We start from the raw sequence: 12,918 nt of genomic DNA, 5'->3' as shown, positions 1-12,918 counted from the left end.
CATTACGCAAGACGAGCGGGAATACTTGCGTCGAGCTCTACATATCGGGCCGGCCCACTGTAGCATATATTTTCAGAAAAATCAGAGGTAAAAATTGGTGCCATCCGGAATCCATCCTAGGTCCACTAGTTACTTCAATGGGTTTCTAGCCACTGCGACACGCCCGACTTGTTGTACTCTATCGAGAGCGCGACCTTCTAGAAGAAAAATGAGTCGGGTTTTACCATGTTTATTTTCTTTTCCTGTTTTACTTTATTTTTGTTTTTTTTTCTTTTTCTTCATTTTTGCTATCTAATTCAACATGCTTTTTCTATGTCTTTTCTTTTTGCTCGGTTTCCCCATGCTTTTCCCAAAATAATCGATTAACAAACGCAGAACATGTTGAATAAGCATTAAAAATGGTGAACGGGTATTGAAAATTTGTTGAATAAGTACTAAAAAATGTTGAACATGTATTTTAAAAATGTTGAATCAGTATTTGAAAATGTTGTAGAAGTATTAAAATATGTAAAATAGGTATTAAAAATTGTTGAACGAGTGTTTAATTTTTTTTTGAACAAGTACAAAAAATGTTGTATAAGTACTAAAAAGGTTGAACAAGTATTTGAAAATGTTAAATAAGTATTAAAAATGTAGAACTACTACTTAAGAAATGTTGAACATCTATTTGAAAAATATCGAGTAAGTATTAAAATGTTGAAAAAGTATTTAAAAGTTGGACTATGCATTCGGACAATGTTGAACGTGTATACAAAAAAGTGTTGATCACTTACTATTTTTTTGACATATACGAAAATGTAGAAAAATGACCAAAGAAGGAATGTTAGATGTGTATTTGAAAAATATTGTTTACATATACAAAAAATATAGGAAAATGACCAAAAGGACAAACAAACCAAAAAAAGAAACAGAATGCAAATAAAAGAATGAAAAAAGCGGAGAAGAAAAATAAAGAAATGAAAAATAAGAAAGCACATTTGCAAAAATGTTGAATAGATATTTGTAAAATGTTGAACAAGTATTTAAAATGTTGAATAAGAAATAAAAATGATGAACAAGGATTTTTAAAATGTTGAATAAGTATTAAAAATGTTGAATGAGTATTTGAAATTTTTTTAACAAGTATTTGAAAATGTTGAGTAAGTATTAAAAACTTTGAACAAGTATTTAAAAATGTTGAATAAATATGAAAAAAATGTTAGAAAAATATTCAATAAGTGTTAAAATGTTGAACAAGAATTTGATAAAATATTAAATAAACGTTCGGACAATGTTGAAGGTGTATACAAAATATGTTGATCACTTATTAGATAAATGTTTTTTTGCATATACAAAAATGTAGAGTGAAATGGAAAACAAAAGAAAAACAAAAAAAAAGGAGAAGAAAAAGGAAAACTGTCGTGGATTTGTCACGGCAGATGTCCTTGTGAAAGGACTTAGTCGTGGAGCCATCGCTACGGGTTAACTTGAAGGGGTTAAAGCGGACACAAAGACACAAGGGTTTATACTAGTTCGGCCCCTTCGATGAAGGTAAAAGCCTACGTCTAGTTGTGATGGAATTGATGTGGTTTCGATGGCTAGGGAGCAAACAAGCTTCGCCTAGGCTCGAGTTGTTGTTATCTGTCCCTGAACCGCCGCCGGGTCGTCCCCTTATATACATGGGTGACGCCCGTCGGCCCACAGAGTCCCACACCGGTTCATACTCGTATCCCGGTTGGTCTCTCTCTATTCCTAACTTACAATGCAATTTTACATATCAAGCCGGTTTACGGCTACAGGTTCTAAACCGACTACAGGCCTTGGGCCTTCATCTGCTTAATCACCTTTAAACTACTAATGAAGCTAACCCGGCCCAGGTAGGCCGGTTCACACCCAGTGGTAATATCCCCAACATTAGGCCCCAGATTGATTTGAATTGGTTCATGTCAATCCTTCACAAAAATCTTTGTCTTCAACATCTTCTGGTAATTGGTAAACCGCCATGTCGTCATCATCTCTGGTTGCTGTAAACCGGCATGACGTCATCATGAAGTTAACATTTATGACGCCTTCCTTTATTAATAGATCTGCGATACCCAAGGCAGCAGCTCCACTTCCGAATCTTGTGGCTCCTGGATTCGCGCACCTGACACACGTCCCCTGCCTTATAAATAGGACCGAAGGGTCATTTCCTTTTCTCCACTTCGTCTCTTTCTCTTCCTCTTCCTCGCATCGCCAGCCTCGGAGCTCCGCCGCCGCCATTGACCTCTGCACCGTCTTGGGCCGCTGCATCAACCTGAACGCACCAGAGCACCGCGGTAGCCTTCCGCGTCTTCCTCGACTCTGGTAAGCCTTCTGTTCCTCTTAACATAGATCTATTCTAGGGTTTCATGTTCTTGCCGTGTTCATCACTTGTCCATACTCGTACCTAGACTCCTGGACATATCCGTGAAACCCTGCTCTAACCAGCAGTAGCTTTTTAACATCCGCCTGTAGTTTTACGCTCAAGTCTATAGATCTCATCCACATTCCTACCCATTGATTTACTTCTGTTCTGCTTTAATCTTTTGAATATTTTCTATTTTTCTGAACTTGCTTCAGATCCATTGCTGCAATAAGACCTTGTGAAACCTGTTTCTGCATACTTAGCCATCCGCAACCTCAATTGCTTTCAATGTTTAGATCAGGCGGTTTAACTTAATATCAAACCGGTATATGCCATTAGTCCCCTTGTTGAACCGCCAGAACTCTTTAGCCATATGATGCCGCTTCATAAAAATCCAGTTTAAATGTGCTGCCTCCGGTTTAACGTTGTTCATACCAGCGCATCCTTGAACCGGAATCACTTATTTCTTGTAGATCTCATTATGGCCAAACAAGTATTGAGTGCAACTGGGTTCCTTCTCGCATCACAAAAACTCAGCTGGATGATTTAGTCTCGATTGGCGCTTTAGACAACAAAGATACTATCCACTGGAGGGTTCCTGGTGATGAATGTCCTTCGACACCTCAAGAGGGAGAGGTTGTGATTTTTGCAGACCATTTAGCCCGGGGCTTCAAGCCGCCCAGCTCTAAATTTTATCGGGATGTGTTAGCCAATTTTCAACTTCGCCCGCAAGACACTGGCCCCAACTCTGTTACCAACTTATGTCACTTCCAAGTACTTTGTGAGGTATACCTTCAAGAGGAACCCACAGTTGAATTGTTTAGAGATTGTTTCCACTTAAATCGCCGCACAGAATTCACTGATGGTCCCAATACCGAATTGGGCGGTATGGCAATTCAAAAAAGGAAAGAAATCACTTATCCCCATGCCAGACTACACAGCCACCCCAAGGAGTGGAATGCAACATGGTTCTACTGCAAAGATACTTCCCCTGATGATGAAAATCCCTTGCCTGGCTTTCGTCCGGAGCGGCTCAGTAATACACACCCCTTCCCACAAAGGTTAAGTGCCAAGGAGAGGAGTAAATACGCTCCGCAATTATCCAAGATCCGAGCCTTCATGGCCAACGGTTTAACAGGAGTAGATCTCGCACGCTGTTGGATATCATGGAGCATACTACCTCTCAGTCGGCGCTCCGGTTTAATGTGCCAGTATACTGGTAGCGTTGATGACCCACTCCGACACACCAACATCCAGCTCTCCGATGATGAAGTCACAGAGGCTGTGAAGAAAATGCCGAACGAACCGGAGCACATCTACGCTCAAACCGGCCTGCCCCCTTTCTGTGCTACCAACAAACCGCCAGCTGTAAGATTTTGATTGTACTTTTTACTGAACCTTTTATTGCTATCTCTGTCTGACATCAATTGCTGCTTAACCAGGGTGATAATCCGTTTTGGAGTAAGAAGCTTCCACAAGACAAACCGGAGAAAGCAAAACGGCCAACCCGGCTAAAGACCAAGGTCATCAAGAAGCCTGCTAAAAAGAGGAAAACCACTACTTCATCTGATCCGGCTGTTGATGATGATGTGGGTAACTCGGACCTTGAGGTAGAACTCGATTCACTAGGCTTACTTTTTACACGCCTTATTGATGATGATGCTTGTCAGGACGACGCTGAAGCCAGTAATGCTGATGTCGCTGAGGTAACTATTCTCTCTTCCGATTCAGATCCTTTGCCTTTGCCAAAATTTCGCCAGGCAAACCGGAAAGTTAAATTTTCTCATCCTCTTGCTTACTTGGATCCCAAATTTCTTATGAAGACTCAGCAACATGAAGCTCTCCGCACAACCCGGCACAGCGGCCAGGTAGTTACCTCCGCCGGTTTACCAAACAGTCCGGTTCGAAAACGCCGCTCCGAGGTCTCCGACCTTTTTATTAATTTATGTCCTAAAGCGGGTTTCATCCGTCAACCTCTTAATCCGTCCGACTCCGATTATCAGGTTACTTCCCATTCTTCCTCTGGTGAATCGTCGGCCACTCAGCTGCCACCACTGAAAACGGTTCTTGGGTAAGCTAGACTGAACATATGCTTCTGGTATACCACGTTATAACTTATGCTGTTCCTTGACTCTTTGTTTCTCTTTCAGGGCAAAACCTAAACCAAGCAAGAAATCCCGACTGAATAAAGCGGCCGAGGAAGATGTCGCCCCTGAACAGGATAAAACACCAGATCTTGAAACATTCATTTATGAGGATATTCCCAATGATCCTCCCTTGCAAGATGATGCTATTCCTGAGAAAAAGCCTATCAATACCTCAGTCCCTGTTGACCAGCCTACCAGCTCTGTTCGGATTGATAGATCCCGCAGTCCTTCAAAGCCTGCCGATAAACCGACCGCGCCAACGCAAACCGGCGATTCCAAGGATGATGACGTTGTAATTACCGGCGTAGGTCGCTTTGAACCAGGGAATCCTGTCGCTTTGGCCAAGCATACTGTGAAAGAAGATTTTTCTGCCATGAACAAAGGCAAATGGGATGTTGATCTGGAAACATATGCTGCTCTGAGTGCCCAAGATCTTCATTCTGGTTACTTGAACTGGCTATATACTAGTCATGACTGTGAAGCTGGCATGGTAAAGATGATGAGAGATAAATTTGAGGTAACTTCTTTGTGCTTCTTCTTTCTTTAATTACTGCCACTGTATTAATCCTCCTAGCCCCCAAGGGCCGGTTTGTAACCTTCTTCAAGCCGGGACTTGAATATAGTCCTCAATACTTTGAAATCCATCAATGTAGCCCCCAAGGGCCGGTTCAACTTAGTATAGTTAAACCGGGACTCCAATAAAGATTCTAACATCAGAACATAACCGAGCAAATAGCCATTAGCCCCCAAGTGCCAAGTTGAATACCTGTATTGAGCTTGGGACTTTGCAATTTAATAATAGATGAAAATTGAAGGTGCATTAGCCCCCAAGTATCAAGCGTATAACTTGTTATGTGGTTGGTACTTCAAATTCTTGTACCGTTTGTTTAAAGCCAAGCACTGTCTTTATGCAGGCTGAGGTGAGGATCAAAGAGGACCGGATTACTGATCTGCAGGAAGCTTTGAAAACCCAACAAGCCGAAACCGACAAAACCAGGGAGGAGTTAACCAGCGCTTTGAGCATCACAGAACAGCTGAAGGAGGACTTCAAGAAGGAGTGGACTGATTGGGCTACTGAGAAAGCCGATTTAATAAAAAGAGCTGAAAACGCTGAAGCTGCCCTTAAACCGGTGGTAGATGAGCTGACCGCTGTAAAGCGGCAAGTACATTCCATGACCACTGCTATCTTTGGTAAGCTCCTTTTGGTTTCCTGGACAACTCTGGCCTGCTTATAATAGATCCGGTTTGTGATCTTTCCTGTATTGTTACAGGTACACGCATTGGTCACTTAGGGTCAGATGTTCGAAAGAAGTTGAAGGCTGCCTACACTTTAATTGAACAGCTGTATACCGGAGCGCAACGGATCATCACCACTGCATCTCATAACAATCCGGCACCCACTTTAATCCAAGACACTCTTAATAGGTTGTCAATGCTTCCTGCTCGGATTGAAGAGCTGAAAAAATCTGCTGCTCGAACCGGAGCCATTAACGCCTTAATCTGGGCAAAAGCATGGGTGCCGGATTTCGATCCTGTTGGAGCAGCTCAAGGCTATCCCAGCTTGAAGGAAGATGGCTCAGAGTGCAATGAAGATGATTTGAGGGCAATAAACCGTGTAGTACGCCCTCTGGCTTGTCAATTGGCTGAAGAGGCCGACTTGTCGCATTATCAAGCTCAGTACAATGATCAGAACAAAAGAGTGGATGCACCAATTCCTGAAGCGGAGAATCTGGTTCCTCCAATCCGTAAGCATACTTACGCTCCTGATATTGAACCGTCTTCTCTGATCCATGAAGAGGCTGTCTTTCAAGCTTTAATGGGAATCGACTGGTCCACTGTTGATTTCCAGCCAATGGATAAACATGAGCAAGCTGAAGCGGCGCGGGACGACCCACAACCATCAGACCGGTTTGATGAGCAAGCTTGAACCGGAAGCCGGTTTAAACAACTGCCTTATTATGATCCGCCAAAATAACAATGATCTTATTTGGGCACCGCGTTGCCTTGTAATAGAAGAGCCAATACTTCTACTTTAAATATGCCTTCGTGCATACGCACTGATGCTTTTGCTTGAAATCTTCAATTTATATTTCCTGCAATCAGAAAATCTTGAACTGCGGTGGCGGTTATACCGCCAACTGGTTTATAACCTTGATATATATATATATATATATATATATATATATATATATATATGCGATACAAAATACCTGCCATCGCTGGGCATAAAGTTGGCTTAGCCATGCTTGAAATGGAGGTTTTATAAACCGTTACCATCAAAAGGGAGAAAACAACTCCCATGTAAACCGTGCTGGGTCATTATGAGCTCCCCTGCTACTCCATGATGTTAACAGGAAAGTTAAACCGGGCATATTTCTCCGGATTACAAATGAACCAATTTCCGTCAGCTGAACCGGTAAAATAGTGTTGTTGGTTTAAAGGAAACACAACAAAAATTGAAGAATAATCATAAAAGAAATATGGAAGCAAATGCAATGATAAAAACCGTTTGCAAAAACATGCTTTACTGAGCTGATTAGATGGTGTTACCACGGTCGGACAGGACCAAGCCCCCAATAGGAGTGACAATGGTTCAAGTCAGCCAGGCCCCCAAATGAAACCGTGGCATTTATGCCGATCAAAAGGCGTGGCAATGGTTCGGGTTCGACCAAGCCCCCAAGTGATTCTGTGGCCTTAGGCCGATTAAGAAGCGTGATTGGTTCAGACTTGACCATGTCCCCAAGTGATCTGGTGGCTTTCGCCTATCAAAAGGTGTCGCATTGGTTCGGACACGACCAAGGCCCCAAGTGATATCACAAAGCTTTTTTTTGAAAAGCAAATTTCAAGGGGTAAACCGGAGGCCGCTTTAAAACAAAACCACTCCATGTAACCACACATGATATGAAAGGACAGAGACCCCGCTTTAGCTGAGGTTCCGGTTTTATTATATCAATGATAATATATACACTGCCATAATATGTACATAGATAGAGCCAATGGCTCAAGTGTACTAAGGCCGAAGATGAGCTATATTCCACGGCCTGTTGGTCTCCTCCTCTGATGTGCGTGAGTCTTTATGCTCTCGAATATCAATCAGATAGTACGACCCGTTGTGCAGATTCTTGCTGACCACGAAAGGACCCTCCCAAGGTGGGGATAACTTGTGCATATCCGTCTGATCTTGGATGAGCCGAAGCACCAAATCTCCTTCTTGAAAAGTTCTGGTTCTGACCCGGTGACTGTGATAGCGACGAAGATCTTGTTGATAAATCACCGAGCGGGCAGCCGCTATGTCACACTCCTCATCTAATAGGTCCAAAGCATCTTGCCGTGCTGTCTCATTGTCCGCTTCAACATAAGCCGCCACACGAGGCGAATCGTGCCGGATATCACTAGGGAGAACCGCCTCTGCTCCGTAGACCATAAAAAACGGTGTGTATCCTGTAGATCGATTGGGCGTAGTGTTGATACTCCATAGCACAGATGGTAGCTCTTCAACCCAACATCCCGGTGTTCTTTGCAAAGGAACCATAAGCCGGGGTTTGATGCCTCGCAAGATCTCTTGATTAGCTTGTTCTTCCTGCCCATTGGACTGGGGGTGAGCCACTGATGATACGTCAAGTCTGATGTGCTCACGTTCACAGAATTCCTTCATAGCACCCTTGGATAAATTGGTACCATTGTCAGTAATGATACTGTGTGGAAAGCCAAATCGGAAAATCACCTTTTTAATGAACTGCACTGCTGTGGCTGCATCACACTTGCTGACAGGCTCCGCTTCAACCCACTTGGTAAACTTGTCAACTGCCACCAAAAGGTGGGTTTTCTTATCCTTGGATCTTTTAAAAGGTCCGACCATATCCAGCCCCCATGTTGCAAACGGCCAAGTAATTGGAATCATCCTCAATTCTTGAGCCGGCACATGAGCACGCCTTGAAAATTTCTGACAGTCGTCACACCGTTTAACCAAGTCCTTCGCATCAGCATGAGCTGTCAACTAGTAAAACCCGTGACGAAACGCCTTAGCCACCAGAGACTTTGAACCGGCGTGGTGACCACAATCCCCTTCATGGATTTCGCGTAAAATTTCACAACCTTCCTCAGGAGAGACGCAGCGTTGAAACGCCCCTGATACACTGCAATGATGCAATTCGCCATTGATAATTGTCATAGATTTGGATCGCCGGACTATCTGCCTGGCTAGAGTCTCATCCTCTGGCAACTCTCCTCGGTTCATGTACGCAAGATAAGGAACTGTCCAATCCGGTATAACATGCAGGGCTGCCACCAATTGAGCCTCCGGATCAGGAATAGCCAAATCCGCTTCACCTAGGAGCTTGACTGACGGATTGTGCAACACATCAAGAAAGACATTAGGCGGGACCGGTTTATGCTGAGAGCCCAACCGGCTTAAAGCGTCTGCCGCTTCATTTTTTCGACGATCCACGTGATCCACCTGATAGCCCTTGAAGTGACCTACAACAATATCCACCTCACGACGATATGCAGCCATGAGTGGGTCTTTAGAATCCCAAGTGCCAGACACCTATTGAGCTACGAGGTCCGAGTCACCGAAGCACTTAACCCGACTTAGATTCATCTCTTTAGCCATCTGGAGACCATGGAGCAAGGCTTCATACTCAGCTGCATTATTAGTACAAGGGAACATTAAGCGGAGAACATAACAAAACTTATCACCTCGTGGGGAAGTTAACACGACTCCAGCCCCCGAGCCTTCCAATTGCCTGGATCCATCAAAATGGATAGTCCAATATGTGTGATCTGGCTTCTCCTCTGGTGCTTGCAACTCAGTCCAATCATTGATGAAATCAACAAGTGCTTGGGACTTCACCGCCGTCCGGGGTACGTACTTCAATCCGTGCGGCCCAAGTTCTATAGCCCACTTGGCAATCCGGCCGGTCGCCTCCCGGTTCTGTATGATATCGCCCAAGGGAGCTGAACTGACCACTGTGATAGGGTGCCCTTGGAAATACTGCTTCAACTTCCGGCTTGCCATGAAAACTCCATACACCAGCTTCTGCCAATGCGGATACCTTTGCTTGGATTCAATAAGCACCTCGCTGATATAGTAAACCGGTCGCTGAACCGGATACTCCTTGCCTGCCTCCTTGCGTTCTACCATAATAGCCATGCTAACTGCACAAGCATTGGCCGCTACATATAACAATAATGGCTCCTTGTCGATCGGAGCTGCAAGAACGGGCGGATTGGCTAATTGCCGCTTCAAGTCCTCCAACGCTTCATCAGCAGCTGGACTCCAGATGAATTGATCTGTCTTTCTCAACATCTGGTATAAAGGGATGGCCTTCTCTCCGAGGTGGATGATAAACCGGCTCAGTGCGGCGATCCGACCCGCCAACCGCTGAACATTGTTGATACACTTCGGCTTAGCCAGGGAGGTGATAGCCGTAATCTTCTCCAGATTAGCCTCAATTCCTCTGTTGGACACAAGAAAGCCCAGTAACTTGCCTGCCGGAACACCAAAGACACATTTGGCAGGGTTAAGCATCATCTTATAAACCCGCAAGTTGTCAAAGGTTTCCTTTAAATCATCAACCAGCGTCTCCTTCTGCCTTGACTTGACTACAATATCATCCACATAAGCGTGCACATTGCGGCCGATCTGTTTATGCAGGCAATTCTGTACACACCTTTGATAAGTGGCTTGGGCGCTCTTGAGCCCAAAAGGCATAGATACATAGCAGAAGGCTCCAAACGGAGTGATAAACGCCGTCTTCTCCTGGTCCTTAACCGCCATTTTGATCTGATGATACCCAGAATACGCATCCAAAAAACTCAAACGCCCACAATCCGCCGTGGCATCAATAATCTGGTCAATGCGGGGGAGGGCAAAAGGATCCGCTGGACAAGCCTTGTTAAGATCCGTATAATCCACACACATACGCCAAGTGCCATTTTTCTTAAGAACCAGCACCGGATTAGCAAGCCACTCTGGATGGAACACTTCAATGATAAAACCAGCTGCTAAGAGCCTGGCCACCTCCTCCCCGATAGCTTTGCGCCTTTCTTCGTTAAACCGGCGGAGAAATTGCTTTACCGGTTTATACTTGGGATCAACATTAAGAGTGTGCTTAGCGAGTTCCCTCGGTACACCTGCATGTCAGAAGGCTTCCATGCAAAAATGTCCCGATTCTCACGGATGAACTCGATGAGCGCGCTTTCCTATTTAGGGTCCAAGTTGGCACTAACAGTGAACTGCTTGGACGAATCGCCGGGCACAAAGTCAACAAGCTTGGTCTCGGCCGCTGATTTCAACTTCAGATCTGTATCATGCTCCGTAGTTGGCTTCTTCAAAGGGGTCATGTCCGCCGGATCAACATTGTCCATATAATATTTTAACTCCTCCATGGCACAAACCGACTCTGCATAGGCCGCATCACCTTCCTCACATTCCAAAGCAATCTTGCGGCTCCCATGAACCGTTATTGTCCCTTTGTGACCCGGCATCTTGAGCTGTAAATAGATATAACAGGGTCGTGCCATGAATTTGGCATAAGCCGGCTGCCCAAACAAGGCGTGATACGGGCTCCGGATCTTCACCACCTCAAAGGTTAGTGTCTCGGATCGAGAATCATGCTCGTCCCCAAAAGCCACCTCCAGGGCTATCTTACCAACATGATATGCTGATTTGCCAGGCACCACACCATGGAACACCGTATTAGACGGTCTGAGATCCTTGTCTGTTAGCCCCATGCGGCGGAATGTCTCATAGTACAGGATGTTAATACTGCTCCCTCCATCCATGAGTACCTTGGTGAATTTATAACCTCCCACCTAAGGGTCTACCACTAATGCCAACTGGCCCGGATTGTCAACCCGGGGGGGTGATCCTCCCTGCTCCACACGATAGGCTGCTCCGACCAGCGTAAATAACGCGGTACGGCCGGTTCAACAGAGTTCACTGCTCGCTTATGAAGTTTCCGGTCGCGCTTATCCGAGCTAGTTGTGAAAACGTGATACTGCCCATTGTTCAACTGTTTTGGCTGGCTCTGATAACCCGACCGCTGTTGCTGCTGCTGTTGGTTGTATCCCCCTTGACCATTCTGATTATCCTGGTTATTATTACCGCCCTGATTGAAACCTGAACCGGAAGCTCCATCGTGACCCGGCCCATGGAAACCGGATCCTGAGCCACCACCTGACCCACGGTCATACCGGAAGGCATTAGAGTTTTTAAATTCCTGCATAATGTAACAATCCTTCCAAAGGTGGTTAGCCGGTGCCTCCTTCGTCCCGTGTTTTGGGCAAGGCTGATTCAGCAAATAGTTTAAGCGATCCGGGTTAGGATTGGGAGCCCCATTACGATTCGCCGCTTTACCTCTGTGTCGTTGACCCTTGTCCTGCGCATTAGTGTTAGCCACAAAGTCCATGCTGCCATCCGCCTTACGCTTGCCTCCGTTTCCATGGCCCGCCGGTTTGTATTGATGCCCCTTAGAGTTGCTATTCTTTTTTCCCTTCCCTGCTTCGTCATCGTCAGTCTCGGGATCCTTGGTACTATCAGAATCAGCATACTTCACTAAAGCGGCCATGAGAGTTCCCATGTCATTACAGAACCGCTTCATACGCCCCAACTTCTGCTTTAGAGGCTTAAACCGGCAGTTGCCCTCCAGGGTTAAGATCGCAGAGTCAGCATTGATCCTGTCAGACGAGTGCAAGACTTCAGAAACGCGGCGTACCCAATGGGTTGTTGACTCTCCGTCCTCCTGAACACAAGCCGCCAAGTCTACTATGGACTTAGGCTGCTTACACGTATCTTTGAAATTCTGGATAAACCGGGTCCGCAACTGGGCCCATGAACTGATAGAATTAGGCGGCAGGCTTTTCAACCAAGTACGGGTCGTGCCTTCAAGCATCATGGTGAAGTACTTTGCACACGCGGTCTCATCCACATCCAGCATCTCCATTGCCATCTCATAACTCTCTACCCACGCTTCCGAAGATAAATCGGCAGTGTAATTTGGCACCTTGCGCGGGCCCTTGAAGTCCTTGGGCAGGCGTACATTGCGTAAAGCGGGGACTAAACAGGGCACTCCCAAGCTAGATGCGACCCCTGGCCCGGCAGAGGTGGTAGGACGAACCGGTGTAAGCTGATCCGCCTCGTTCTGTGCTGCTAACTCGGCCTCCCTTCGTGCCCGGGTCCGGTCCACTACATCCTGAGCATCGTGAACACCACCAGCCGGGTTATTGCCACGGGCCGCTTCACGGCCTCGCGCATTGCTTGATATGGCCGGTTCATCCAGACACCTACTATAGCTCCGGTTTGGACGAGGTGTGGAATGAATCCGATCGCGGCTGTATGAATATGCCTCCTGTTGAATCAAAGCGGTTCGGAGAAGTTCCTTAACCCGGCGCGTCTCTATTGCT

Source organism: Triticum aestivum, chromosome 3B (genome assembly GCF_018294505.1).
Source record: "Triticum aestivum cultivar Chinese Spring chromosome 3B, IWGSC CS RefSeq v2.1, whole genome shotgun sequence".
Lineage (NCBI taxonomy): Eukaryota > Viridiplantae > Streptophyta > Magnoliopsida > Poales > Poaceae > Triticum > Triticum aestivum.
Note: the sequence above shows the minus strand (reverse complement) of the source record.